We start from the raw sequence: 15,386 nt of genomic DNA, 5'->3' as shown, positions 1-15,386 counted from the left end.
TCGAGTCCGTATGACTCTTCAGATCTGCTTTAGGGAGGTCATTCTACAACAGTACCCCCTGCACGCACCTGGGCTGGGAAGGGAAGGGGAGGAGTGGGGGGTGGGGGGTGTGGAACACCACTACTGCTGCATCTCGCTGATCAGTCCTCGGGTTCCTCGAGATGAAACACAAAGCAGACCCACACCCTGCACCTGCCAACTCGCAGAGCGCTCAGAACACAGTGTGAGGGGGGTGGAATTTCCCCACCCAGTTCCAAATCACAAAGAGGAAACGATCCACACCGTCAGTGATAGAAAATAAAAATCCATCAAATCTTATCATTCGCTACCATTAAATCTCTAAACATCTGCAGCCTGGATTTGAGGTTGCAGACACTCCCATTAAAATATTAAGACGCTGAATAAGGTTTATAACTTCTGAAACCCCATCACTAGACGCTAATCATTGGGGAATTATTGTGATAAACGTTTTGCTATAAATAATTTGCTTCATAATTTCCCCCAAGGTTATACAGATACCAGACTGGATATCTCCATTAAAATTCCTAACCCTTTCATTGGTTAATGGGCTGCTAACATCCAATTTAAATGTTATTGACATATTCATTAATAACCCACTAATGGAGCAACCATTTTATAGAGATATTGGTACTAATATTTTACATGAAAGTTATTATTGGGTTTTTTAAAAAAATGACTTTATTCTGTGTATTAATGTTATTGAAATGTTAATTCTGGATATTGATAACATTCTGCCAATATTTAGAACCCATTTACTGGAGAATGGGTTACAGATACTTGGTTTAATTATTTTGAACGTTTGTGACTATATATGACGCTTATTCAGGATTCCACTACCCCCACAATATTATTCAGGACATTATTTCACAGAGTTTTAACAGCACAGGGGGAGGCCATTCGGCCCCTCACATCTACAGCGGCTCTCCAAATGAACATTATGACCTAGTGCCACTGCCCTGTCCCTTCCCTGTACCCTTGTACATTGTTTCTATTCAAATACTCATCTAATATCCATTATCTGAACACGTTGGTTATTCAGGATATTATCTGAACACGGTGGTTATTCAGGATATTATCTGAACACGGTGGTTATTCAGGATATTATCTGAACACGGTGGTTATTCAGGATATTATCTGAACACGGTGGTTATTCAGGATATTATCTGAACACGGTGGTTATTCAGGATATTATCTGAACACGGTGATTGTTCAGGATATTATCTGAACACGGTGATTGTTCAGGATATTATCTGAACACGGTGATTGTTCAGGATATTAGCTGAACGCGGTGCGGTGATGGTTCAGGATATTATCTGAACGCAGTGATTGTTCAGGATATTATCTGAACGCGGTGGTTGTTCAGGATATTATCTGAACGCGGTGGTTGTTCAGGATATTATCTGAACACGGTGATTGTTCAGGATATTATCTGAACACGGTGATTGTTCAGGATATTATCTGAACACGGTGATTGTTCAGGATATTATCTGAACACGGTGATTGTTCAGGATATTATCTGAACACGGTGATTGTTCAGGATATTATCTGAACACGGTGATTGTTCAGGATATTATCTGAACACGGTGACTATTCAGGATATTATCTGAACACGGTGACTATTCAGGATATTATCTGAACACGGTGATTATTCAGGATATTATCTGAACACGGTGATTACTCAGGATATTATCTGAACACGGTGATTATTCGGGATATTATTTGAACATTATTATTCTGGGCACTATTTGGGGAGGGGATGCCATCGTGGTATTGTCACCGGACTAGTAATCCAGTAATGCTCTGGGGACCTGGGTTGGAACTCCGCCACAGCAGATGGTGGAATTTTAATACAAGAAAAATCTGGAATTAAAAGTCATAGAGTCAGAGTCTACAGCACAGAAAAAGGCCCTTCGGCCCATCGAGTCTGTGCAGGTCAAACAAGTACCTAACTATTCTAATCCCAATTTCCAGCACTAGGCCCATAGTCTTGTATGCCATGGCAACGCAAGTGAACTCCAAACACTTTTTAAATGTTCAGGGTTTCTGCCTCTCCCACCTTTTCAGACAGCGAGTTCCAGATTCCCATCACCCTCTGGGTGAAAAAATTCTTCCTCACATCCCCTCTAAACCTCCTGTCCCTTACCTTAAATCTATGCCCCCCTGATTATTGATCCCTCCACCAAGGGGAAAAGTTCCTTCCTGCCCACCCTATCTATGCCCCTCAGAATTTTATACACCTCAATCGTGTCTCTCTGCTCCAGGGAAAATAACTCTAGTCTATCCAATCTCTCCTCATAGCTAAAACTCTCCAGCCCAGTCAATTGTTGTAAAAACCCATCTTGGCCACTAATGTCCCTTAGAGAAGGGAATCTGCTGTTCTTTCCTGGTCTGACCTACATGTGACTCCAAACCCACAGGCATGTGGTTGACTCTTAAATGCCCTCTGAACAAGGCCAATTAGGGATGGACAATAAATACTGGTCTGGGCAGTGACACCCACATCCCATGAATAAATGGAAATATATGCTTATCGGGATGTTATCTGAACTCAGTGCTTATTTGGGACGTTATCCTAACGGATACTATTAATCAGGATGTTATTACTCAGGACGCTATTTGAACACGGTGGTCATTTGGGACATTAACTGAACACGGCGGTCATTCGGGACATTGACTGAACACGGTGGTCATTCGGGACATTGACTGAACACGGTGGTCATTCGGGACATTGACTGAACATGGTGGTCATTCGGGACATTAGCTGAACACGGTGGTCATTCGGGACATTAACTGAACACGGTGGTCATTCGGGACATTAACTGAACACGGTGGCTATTCGGGACATTATCTGAACACGGTGGCTATTCGGGACATTAACTGAACACGGCGGTCATTCGGGACATTAACTGAACACGGTGGTCATTCGGGACATTAACTGAACGCGGTGGTCATTCGGGACATTAACTGAACGCGGTGGTCATTCGGGACATTAAATGAACACAGTGGTCATTCGGGACATTAACTGAACACGGCGGTCATTCGGGACATTAAACACGGTGGTCATTCGGGACATTAACTGAACACGGTGGTCATTCGGGACATTAAACACGGTGGTTATTCGGGGGACGGTTAATCGGGGGATGGATATTCGGGAGACGGTTAATCGGAGGATGGATATTCGGGAGACGGTTAATCGGGGGATGGATATTCGGGAGACGGTTAATCGGAGGATGGATATTCGGGAGACGGTTAATCGGAGGATGGATATTCGGGAGACGGTTAATCGGAGGATGGATATTCGGGAGACGGTTAATCGGAGGATGGATATTCGGGAGACGGTTAATCGGAGGATGGATATTCGGGAGACGGTTAATCGGGGGATGGATATTCGGGAGACGGTTAATCGGGGGATGGATATTCGGGAGACGGTTAATCGGGGGGTTAATCGGAGGATGGATATTCGGGAGACGGTTAATCGGAGGATGGATATTCGGGAGACGGTTGATCGGAGGATGGATATTCGGGAGACGGTTAATCGGAGGATGGATATTCGGGAGACAGTTAATCGGGGGACGGATAATCGGGGGATGGATATTCGGGAGACGGTTAATCGGGGGATGGATATTTGGGAGACGGTTAATCGGAGGATGTATATTCGGGAGACGGTTAATCGGGGGATGGATATTTGGGAGACGGTTAATCAGGGGATGGATATTCGGGAGACTTAATCGGGGGACGGTTAATCGGAGGATGGACATTCGGGAGACGGTTAATCGGGGGATGGATATTTGGGAGACGGTTAATCGGAGTATGGATATTCGGGAGACGGTTAATCGGGGGACGGATATTCGGGTGACGGTTAATCAGGGGATGGATATTCGGGAGACAGTTAATCGGGGGACGGATAATCGGGAGATGGTTAATCGGAGGATGGATATTCGGGAGACTGTTAATCGGAGTATGGATATTCGGGAGACTGTTAATCGGAGTATGGATATTCGGGAGACTGTTAATCGGAGTATGGATATTCGGGAGACGGTTAATCGGGGGATGGATATTTGGGAGACGGTTAATCGGGGGATGGATATTCGGGAGACGGTTAATCGGAGGATGGATATTCGGGAGACGGTTAATCGGAGGATGGATATTTGGGAGACGGTTAATCAGAGGATGGATATTCGGGAGACGGTTATTTGGGAGATGGTTAATCGGAGGATGGATATTCGGGAGACGGTTAATCGGGAGACGGATATTCGGGAGACGGATATTCGGGAGACGGATATTCGGGAGACGGATATTCGGGAGACGGTTAATCGGGAGACGGTTAATCGGGAGACGGATATTCGGGAGACGGATATTCGGGAGACGGTTAATCGGAGGACGGATATTCGGGAGACGGTTAATCGGAGGATGGATATTCGGGAGACGGTTAATCGGAGGATGGATATTCGGGAGACGGTTAATCGGAGGATGGATATTCGGGAGACGGTTAATCGGAGGATGGATATTCGGGAGACGGTTAATCGGAGGATGGATATTCGGGAGACGGTTAATCGGAGGATGGATTTTCGGGAGACGGTTAATCGGAGGATGGATTTTCGGGAGACGGTTAATCGGAGGATGGATTTTCGGGAGACGGTTAATCGGAGGATGGATTTTCGGGAGACGGTTAATCGGAGGATGGATTTTCGGGAGACGGTTAATCGGAGGATGGATTTTCGGGAGACGGTTAATCGGAGGATGGATTTTCGGGAGACGGTTAATCGGAGGATGGATATTCGGGAGACAGTTATTAGGGAGACGGTTAATCGGAGGATGGATATTCGGGAGACGGTTAATCGGAGGATGGATTTTCGGGAGACGGTTAATCGGGGGTCGGTTAATCGGAGGATGGATATGCGGGAGACGGTTAATCGGAGGATGGATATTCGGGAGACGGTTAATCGGGGGACGGTTAATCGGAGGATGGATATTCGGGAGACAGTTAATCGGGGGATGGATATTCGGGAGACAGTTAATCGGGGGATGGATATTCGGGAGACAGTTAATCGGGGGACGGTTGATCGGAGGATGGATATTCGGGAGACAGTTAATCGGGGGACGGTTGATCGGAGGATGGATATTCGGGAGACGGTTAATCGGAGGATGGATATTCGGGAGACAGTTAATCGGGGGATGGATATTCGGGAGACAGTTAATCGGGGGATGGATATTCGGGAGACAGTTAATCGGGGGACGGTTGATCGGAGGATGGATATTCGGGAGACAGTTAATCGGGGGATGGATATTCGGGAGACGATTAATCGGGGGACGGTTGATCGGAGGATGGATATTCGGGAGACGGTTAATCGGGGGACGGTTAATCGGAGGATGGATATTCGGGAGACAGTTAATCGGGGGATGGATATTCGGGAGACGGTTAATCGGGGGACGGTTGATCGGAGGATGGATATTCGGGAGACAGTTAATCGGGGGATGGATATTCGGGAGACGATTAATCGGGGGACGGTTGATCGGAGGATGGATATTCGGGAGACAGTTAATCGGGGGATGGATATTCGGGAGACGATTAATCGGGGGACGGTTGATCGGAGGATGGATATTCGGGAGACAGTTAATCGGGGGATGGATATTCGGGAGACAGTTAATCGGGGGATGGATATTCGGGAGACAGTTAATCGGGGGATGGATATTCGGGAGACGATTAATCGGGGGACGGTTGATCGGAGGATGGATATTCGGGAGACAGTTAATCGGGGGATGGATATTCGGGAGACGATTAATCGGGGGACGGTTGATCGGAGGATGGATATTCGGGAGACAGTTAATCGGGGGATGGATATTCGGGAGACAGTTAATCGGGGGATGGATATTCGGGAGACAGTTAATCGGGGGATGGATATTCGGGAGACGATTAATCGGGGGACGGTTGATCGGAGGATGGATATTCGGGAGACAGTTAATCGGAGGATGGATATTCGGGAGACGGTTAATCGGAGGATGGATATTCGGGAGACGATTAATCGGGGGACGGTTGATCGGAGGATGGATATTCGGGAGACAGTTAATCGGGGGATGGATATTCGGGAGACGATTAATCGGGGGACGGTTGATCGGAGGATGGATATTCGGGAGACGGTTAATCGGAGGATGTATATTCGGGAGACGGTTAATCGGAGGATGGATATTCGGGAGACAGTTAATCGGAGGATGGTTCTCCCTCTCCAGAATGGATGGGGCCTAGGAGCCGGGAAAAGCCTGGGGCTCGAGTTATTGAACGGGTGGGGGAGGGGGAGGAGATGGATTTTTGGGGGAGGTTTTTTTTTTAAAAAAATGAATCCCCCCCCCCCTTAAACCCCCGCCTCGTGTCCCCCCTTCCTCTCCCTCTCCCCCTCTCTCACTCACTCGGCAGCTGGTCCGGTTCCGGCTCCGAGCCCCGGGGCCTCTCTCGCCGCTTCCGAGTCTCAGGCTGGAGGGAACCAAAATGGCGGCGGGAGGAGAGGGACCCGGAAACGGAAGTAAGCGGAGGGGGGAGGGGAGAAAGAAGTGGAGCGTCCATTCACCTCCTCATCCGGGGAATGGACAAGAGGTCACGCCAGACCGGAAACGCTGTTTTTTTTTAGAAAAAAACAGATTATATGTATTTTTTATATAAAATAAAACCACACAAACGGAGCGGAAAACCTCGCCGCCCGCCACCTCCCCGACCGCTTTCCCTCATCAAGACCCGCCGCCCTTTCCCGACAGGTTTTTAATTTTTAAAAATAATAACAATTCATAAAATCCCCTCCCCCATCCAAGATGGCGGCCGCCATCCAGGTGTCCCCGAGAGAGAGGGAGGGAGAGGGGGGGGGTGGATAAATAAAACTCCACCCCCGCACCCCCTCCCCCACCTCCATCTCCCTCCAGCCCACTTTTCTTTTACCTTTTCCCGATCCTTCTCTCGGTCCCACCGACCCCCTCCCCTCCCCTCCCTTCGTCTTCCTCGGATAAAATGAAACCTTTGTCGCCTTCCCCTCCCCCCCCCCCCCCTTTCACTGCCGCCCGGAAAGGCCGCGGCGGCTCAAGATGGCGGACCGGAAGTGGACCTCCTCCTACGCACTTCCGGTCGGCCGGGACCCCCCCCCACACCAACCCCACCCCCACCCCCACCCATTTCAAAAAAAAACGCAATAAAATTATTTTATTTCACACAACCGGCGGCGTTTTTGGTTGAAAATTTATTCATTCGATTCATGAATTAAAATGGCGTCGCTCTCCTTTCTCGGAATTTTTTTTCCGCCCCGCCCCGCCCCGCTCCCGCGCGCCGCGAGGCGAAGGGAGGGAAACAAAATGGCGGCCGCCAGGAGAAAACCGTTAAACCGACCCCTCACCTCCCCCCCCCCGCCCCCCCCCCCCCCCCCCCCGCAGGTCCGATTTATTTTTTTTCTTTGAAAAGACGAATGGAATCGACGACGGGAAGCCAGAGAGGAAATGAAAGTTTTATTTTGAAAGAGAAAAAAAATATATGAATGGAATAGAAGAGGGATTGGGGGTGGGGGAGGAAATCCCCATGGGTCCGCAAGATGGCGGACGGTGGGGGATGGGTTGGGGTCGCGCGGGCGCAACCGCCGCCCCATCCGAAGCAGTAAAAAAAAAGGTCGATGTTGCGGGACGCGGACCTGCCGCAGCCCAAGCGGGCGGGGTTTAAATTTTTCCCCACCCACCCCTCCCCCCTCCTTCGCCCTGCCGGCGCGCAGGAAGGCGGCCCGCCCCCTTTCAAACCTTAAAGGCAATGTCAGGCCGGCCAGGAGGGAATAGAAATCGGCCGATTAATATTCAGAGGGGGGGGGGGGGGGGGAGGGGACAAATATTCCACTTCTCAAAGAGAGTTCAAATCCCCCCTTAGTGTTTGATTTTAAATCATGATTATAAATTATTCTAACTAAAAATAATGATAAAGAATAATTATAATTAAATAATTAATTATAATTATTAATTAAATTATTATTTATTAAATTGCTATTTATTAAATACTTGATATAAATGTTTACAATAATCTATATCATTAATACTAATTGTTTAGTAAATTATCATTATTATAACATAATAACTTTAATTGTTTACAATAATTAATCATTGTAATAATTATAAATAATCATTAATAGTTATAATTGATTAATAATTAATTAAATTCAATGTTAGATGATATAAATAATTGTTGACAGTAATTTATCTTAACATTATAACATTAATTGTTTACAGTAATTAATCATTATTTTATCATAATAATTATAAATAATCATTAATAGTTATAATTGATTAATAATTAATTAAATTCAATGTTAGATGATATAAATAATTGTTGACAGTAATTTATCTTAACATTATAACATTAATTGTTTACAGTAATTAATCATTATTTTATCATAATTATAAATAATCATTAACAGTTATAAATGATTAATGATTATTAATTAAATTCAATGTTAGATGATATAAATAATTGTTGACAGTAATTTATCTTAACATTATAACATTAATTCGTTTACAGTAATTAATCATTATTTTATCATAATAATTATAAATAATCATTAACAGTTATAAATGATTAATGATTATTAATTAAATTCAATGTTAGATGATATAAATAATTGTTGACAGTAATTTATCTTAACATTATAACATTAATTGTTTACAGTAATTAATCATTATTTTATCATAATAATTATAAATAATCATTAACAGTTATAAATGATTAATGATTATTAATTAAATTCAATGTTAGATGATATAAATAATTGTTGACAGTAATTTATCTTAACATTATAACATTAATTCTTTACAGTGATTAATCATTATTTTATCATAATTATAAATAATCATTAACAGTTATAAATGATTAATGATTATTAATTAAATTCAATGTTAGATGATATAAATAATTGTTGACAGTAATTTATCTTAACATTATAACATTAATTGTTTACAGTGATTAATCATTATTTTATCATAATAATTATAAATAATCATTAATAGTTATAAATGATTAATAATTAATTAAATTCAATGTTAGATGATATAAATAATTGTTGACAGTAATTTATCTTAACATTATAACATTAATTGTTTACAGTAATTAATCATTATTTTATCATAATAATTATAAATAATCATTAACAGTTATAAATGATTAATGATTATTAATTAAATTCAATGTTAGATGATATAAATAATTGTTGACAGTAATTTATCTTAACATTATAACATTAATTCTTTACAGTGATTAATCATTATTTTATCATAATTATAAATAATCATTAACAGTTATAAATGATTAATGATTATTAATTAAATTCAATGTTAGATGATATAAATAATTGTTGACAGTAATTTATCTTAACATTATAACATTAATTGTTTACAGTGATTAATCATTATTTTATCATAATAATTATAAATAATCATTAATAGTTATAAATGATTAATAATTAATTAAATTCAATGTTAGATTATATAAATAATTGTTGACAGTAAGTTATCTTAATATTATAACATTAATTGTTTACAGTGATTAATCATTATTTTATCATAATTATAAATAATCATTAACAGTTATAAATGATTAATGATTATTAATTAAATTCAATGTTAGATGATATAAATAATTGTTGACAGTAATTTATCTTAACCTTATAACATTAATTGTTTACAGTAATTAATCATTATTTTATCATAATTATAAATAATCATTAACAGTTATAAATGATTAATGATTATTAATTAAATTCAATGTTAGATGATATAAATAATTGTTGACAGTAATTTATCTTAACATTATAACATTAATTGTTTACAGTAATTAATCATTATTTTATCATAATTATAAATAATCATTAACAGTTATAAATGATTAATGATTATTAATTAAATTCAATGTTAGATGATATAAATAATTGTTGACAGTAATTTATCTTAACATTATAACATTAATTGTTTACAGTAATTAATCATTATTTTATCATAATTATAAATAATCATTAACAGTTATAAATGATTAATGATTATTAATTAAATTCAATGTTAGATGATATAAATAATTGTTGACAGTAATTTATCTTAACATTATAACATTAATTGTTTACAGTAATTAATCATTATTTTATCATAATTATAAATAATCATTAACAGTTATAAATGATTAATGATTATTAATTAAATTCAATGTTAGATGATATAAATAATTGTTGACAGTAATTTATCTTAACATTATAACATTAATTGTTTACAGTAATTAATCATTATTTTATCATAATTATAAATAATCATTAACAGTTATAAATGATTAATGATTATTAATTAAATTCAATGTTAGATGATATAAATAATTGTTGACAGTAATTTATCTTAACATTATAACATTAATTGTTTACAGTAATTAATCATTATTTTATCATAATTATAAATAATCATTAACAGTTATAAATGATTAATGATTATTAATTAAATTCAATGTTAGATGATATAAATAATTGTTGACAGTAATTTATCTTAACATTATAACATTAATTCTTTACAGTGATTAATCATTATTTTATCATAATAATTATAAATAATCATTAATAGTTATAAATGATTAATAATTAATTAAATTCAATGTTAGATGATATAAATAATTGTTGACAGTAATTTATCTTAACATTATAACATTAATTCTTTACAGTGATTAATCATTATTTTATCATAATAATTATAAATAATCATTAATAGTTATAAATGATTAATGATTATTAATTAAATTCAATGTTAGATGATATAAATAATTGTTGACAGTAAGTTATCTTAACATTATAACATTAATTGTTTACAGTGATTAATCATTATTTTATCATAATAATTATAAATAATCATTAATAGTTATAATTGATTAATAATTAATTAAATTCAATGTTAGATGATATAAATAATTGTTGACAGTAATTTATCTTAACATTATAACATTAATTGTTTCCAGTAATTAATCATTATTTTATCATAATTATAAATAATCATTAATAATTATAAATGATTAATGATTATTAATTAAATTCAATGTTAGATGATATAAATAATTGTTGACAGTAATTTATCTTAACATTATAACATTAATTGTTTCCAGTAATTAATCATTATTTTATCATAATAATTATAAATAATCATTAATAATTATAAATGATTAATGATTATTAATTAAATTCAATGTTAGATGATATAACTAATTGTTGACAGTAATTTATCTTAACATTATAACACATTGTTTCCAGTAATTAATCATTATGTTATTGTAATGATTATAAATAATCATTATTAATTATAAATGATTAATTAAATTAAATATTAAATGCTAATAATTGTTTACAGTAATTTATCATTATAACAATGCTAATTGTTCAGTAATTTATTGTTATTACAATAATGATTAATTACTGTAAATAATTATTATAATGTATTATTGTAATGATTATAAACAATCATTAATAGTTATAAATAATTAAGTTAATTATTAAATTATATAAATAATTGTTGACAGTAATTTATCATTATCACACTATAATAACACTAAGTGTTTACAGCAATTAATCAATATTATTGTATTATACTAATCATTATAAATAACAGTTATAGATAATTAATGATTATTAATTAAATATTAAATACTTAATATAAATACATTTTTTAATTCATTTCCAGGATGTGGGCTTCGCTGGCTGGGCCCAGCATTTATAACCCATCCCTACTTGCCCTTGTTCAGAGGGGCATTTAAGAGTCAACCACATGGCTTTGGGGCCTGCAGTCACGTGGAGAGCAGACCGGATAAGGAGGGCAGATTTCCCTCCCTAAAGGGACATTAGTGACCCAGATGGGGTTTCTACAACAATCGGTGATAATTTCATGGTCATCGTCAGTCTTTTAATTCCGAATTTTTATTGAATTCAAATTCCTCCGTTGGCCTACTCTAGTGACAATACCACTAAAGCCATCACCTCCCCCAAAGTAAGTTATTATTATAACTTATAACGTTATAATAACGCTAATTGTTTCATAATTTATCTTTATTATTATAACATAACATTAATTGTTTACAGTAATTTATTGCATTATTAATAATTGTTGTAGCGAATGATTGTTAATGAAATTAAATACTTACAAATATTGTTTCCAGCAATTTATCATTATTATAAATTATTGTTACCATAAATGATATTTTTAAATTAATTTACAGGATGTGTATTTACATCATTATTGTTTATAGTAATGTATCATTATATCTTTATCATTACAACTATGAACTATAATAATTACCTTGATAACCATTATAATTTATAACTATATTTTATAACGTAGCCGCTCAGGCAGCAGACACATGGGGACACCACCACCTGCAAGTTCCCCTCCGAGTCACTCACCATCCCGACTTGGAAATATATCGGCCGTTCCTTCACTGTTGCTGGGTCAAAATCCTGGAACGCCCTCCCTAACAGCACGGTGGGTGTACCTACACCACACGGGGACTGCAGCAGCTCAAGGAGGCAGCTCACCACCACCTTCGTAGGGGTAATAAGGGACGGGCAATAAATGCTGGGCCCAGCCAGCGACACCCACATCCCATAAATGAATTTTAAAAAATGTTTGTAATTATTATTATATTTATCATCATTATAATTTATAACTGTTTTATAATTAATGTCAGTATCTATAATTGTTTATAATAATTAATAATTACATTATTACAGTCTGTCTGATCGGCACCCCATCCACAAACATTCACTCCCTCCACCACCGACGCACAGGGGCAGCAGTGTGTGTACCATCTACAAGATGCACTGCAGCAACTCACCAAGGCTCCTTCGACAGCGCCGCCCAAACCCACCACCTCTACCACCTAGAAGGACAAGGGCAGCAGACACATGGGGAACACCCACCACCTGCAAGTTCCCCTCCAAGCCCCTCACACCATCTCGACTTGGAAATATATCGGCCGTTCCTTCACTGTCGCCGGGTCAAAATCCTGGAACTCCCTCCCTAACAGCACGGTGGGTGTACCTACACCACACGGACACAATCCTGGAACTCCCTCCCTAACAACGCGGTGGGTGTACCTACACCACACGGACACAATCCTGAAACTCCCTCCCTAACAGCGCGGTGGGTGTACCTACACCACACGGACACAATCCTGGAACTCCCTCCCTAACAGCGCGGTGGGTGTACCTACACCACACGGACACAATCCTGGAACTCCCTCCCTAACAGCACGGTGGGTGTACCTACACCACACGGACACAATCCTGGAACTCCCTCCCTAACAGCGCAGTGGGTGTACCTACACCACACGGACACAATCCTGGAACTCCCTCCCTAACAGCGTTGTGGGTGTACCTACACCACACGGACACAATCCTGGAACTCCCTCCCTAACAGCACGGTGGGTGTACCTACACCACACGGACACAATCCTGGAACTCCCTCCCTAACAGCGCCGTGGGTGTACCTACACCACACGGACACAATCCTGGAACTCCCTCCCTAATAGTACAGTGGGTGTACCTACACCACACGGACACAATCCTGGAACTCCCTCCCTAACAGCGCGGTGGGTGTACCTACACCACACGGACACAATCCTGGAACTCCCTCCCTAACAGCACGGTGGGTGTACCTACACCACACGGACACAATCCTGGAACTCCCTCCCTAACAGCACGGTGGGAGTACCTACACCACACGGACACAATCCTGGAACTCCCTCCCTAACAGCACGGTGGGTGTACCTACACCACACGGGCACAATCCTGGAACTCCCTCCCTAACAGCGCAGTGGGTGTACCTACACCACACGGACACAATCCTGGAACTCCCTCCCTAACAGCGTTGTGGGTGTACCTACACCACACGGACACAATCCTGGAACTCCCTCCCTAACAGCACGGTGGGTGTACCTACACCACACGGACACAATCCTGGAACTCCCTCCCTAACAGCGCCGTGGGTGTACCTACACCACACGGACACAATCCTGGAACTCCCTCCCTAATAGTACAGTGGGTGTACCTACACCACACGGACACAATCCTGGAACTCCCTCCCTAACAGCGCGGTGGGTGTACCTACACCACACGGACACAATCCTGGAACTCCCTCCCTAACAGCACGGTGGGTGTACCTACACCACACGGACACAATCCTGGAACTCCCTCCCTAACAGCACGGTGGGAGTACCTACACCACACGGACACAATCCTGGAACTCCCTCCCTAACAGCACGGTGGGTGTACCTACACCACACGGGGACTGCAGCAGCTCAAGAAGGCAGCTCACCCCCACCTTCTCAAGGGGGGCAATTAGGGATGGGCAATAAACGCTGGGCCTAACCAGTGACACCCACATCACATGAATGAATAAAAAATATATAATAATTATAGATAATGATCTAATTATTAATTTATTATCTATAAATATAATAATGCATTAATTATAATTATAAATAATGTAATTAATTATTCTTGCTTTATTTATTATTGTAAATAGTTTAATTATTAATTACTTTATGAATTGTAAATAATTATAATTGTAAATAATTCATCAGAATTATTTTTGTTACAATAATTTCTATTATAACAGTAATTATAATTAAAACTACATGTAATTAGAATGTGTAACTATTATAACATTATAATAACACTAATATTACAGCAAGTTAGCATTATTTATAGTTAAATTATTGTATCATGTTTAAACATTATTGTAACTTTAATGATTAATTCCTGTAGACAATAGCAAGTTTTATAATCCTCACAACTCTATAATTATATACTTGATAATACAACATTAATTATAAATAAATGATAAATAATTAAATAAAATAATAATTAATAAATATGCTTATAAGTTGTGGTTATTTATAATTATAATTTAACTATTATTGCTGCTTATAATTATGATTAACAATTATTTAATTCGTTATTATTTAGCTAATTCATTTTAAGTGTGAAAATTTGATCAACTTAAGGTGAATCAAACCTCAGATTGGAAGAAGGAATAAAATATTAATTCACAGAATCTCACAGTGCAGAGGAGGCCCTTCGGCCCATCGAGTCTGCACCTTCTTATCAAAAATGTGACCACCCAGAAGCCATTTTTAAAGAGAAATAGTGACACTTCTGCCCCTCCCCTCTGCCCGTCACACTTAAACAAAATACAGCGTCTAATTGAGGAAAGGCTGAGGTCTCTCTCTCTCTCTCTCTCGCTACGAACCGGCTGATCCACCAATAGGTGGGGAGGGACTTAGCACAAATTATTGAAGGTCACAGGACAGATTGAGGAACCGGTTAATAAGGCGTATGGGA

The 15,386-nt window shown here is 39.0% G+C and overlaps 1 protein-coding gene across 9 annotated transcripts in view; it reads right to left on the bottom strand.

The window, feature by feature from the left end:
- LOC121274248 overlaps positions 1-7,040 on the bottom strand; it is a 110,491-nt gene extending 103,451 nt beyond the window's left edge. For 8 of the 9 annotated variants that reach the window (XM_041181446.1, XM_041181450.1, XM_041181449.1 and 5 more), the window contains exon 1: positions 6,427-6,562. The gene's annotated coding sequence lies outside the window, so the exon portion shown is untranslated. Of the gene's footprint in view, positions 1-6,426; positions 6,563-6,946 lie in introns of those variants that run through there. The other variant, XM_041181447.1, reaches the window with a different exon arrangement.
- Positions 7,041-15,386: the final 8,346 nt, after the last annotated feature.

This window comes from Carcharodon carcharias, assembly GCF_017639515.1.
Source record: "Carcharodon carcharias isolate sCarCar2 chromosome 35 unlocalized genomic scaffold, sCarCar2.pri SUPER_35_unloc_4, whole genome shotgun sequence".
Taxonomy (NCBI): Eukaryota; Metazoa; Chordata; class Chondrichthyes; order Lamniformes; family Lamnidae; genus Carcharodon; species Carcharodon carcharias.
This window is presented reverse-complemented; position numbering and strand designations above follow the sequence as displayed.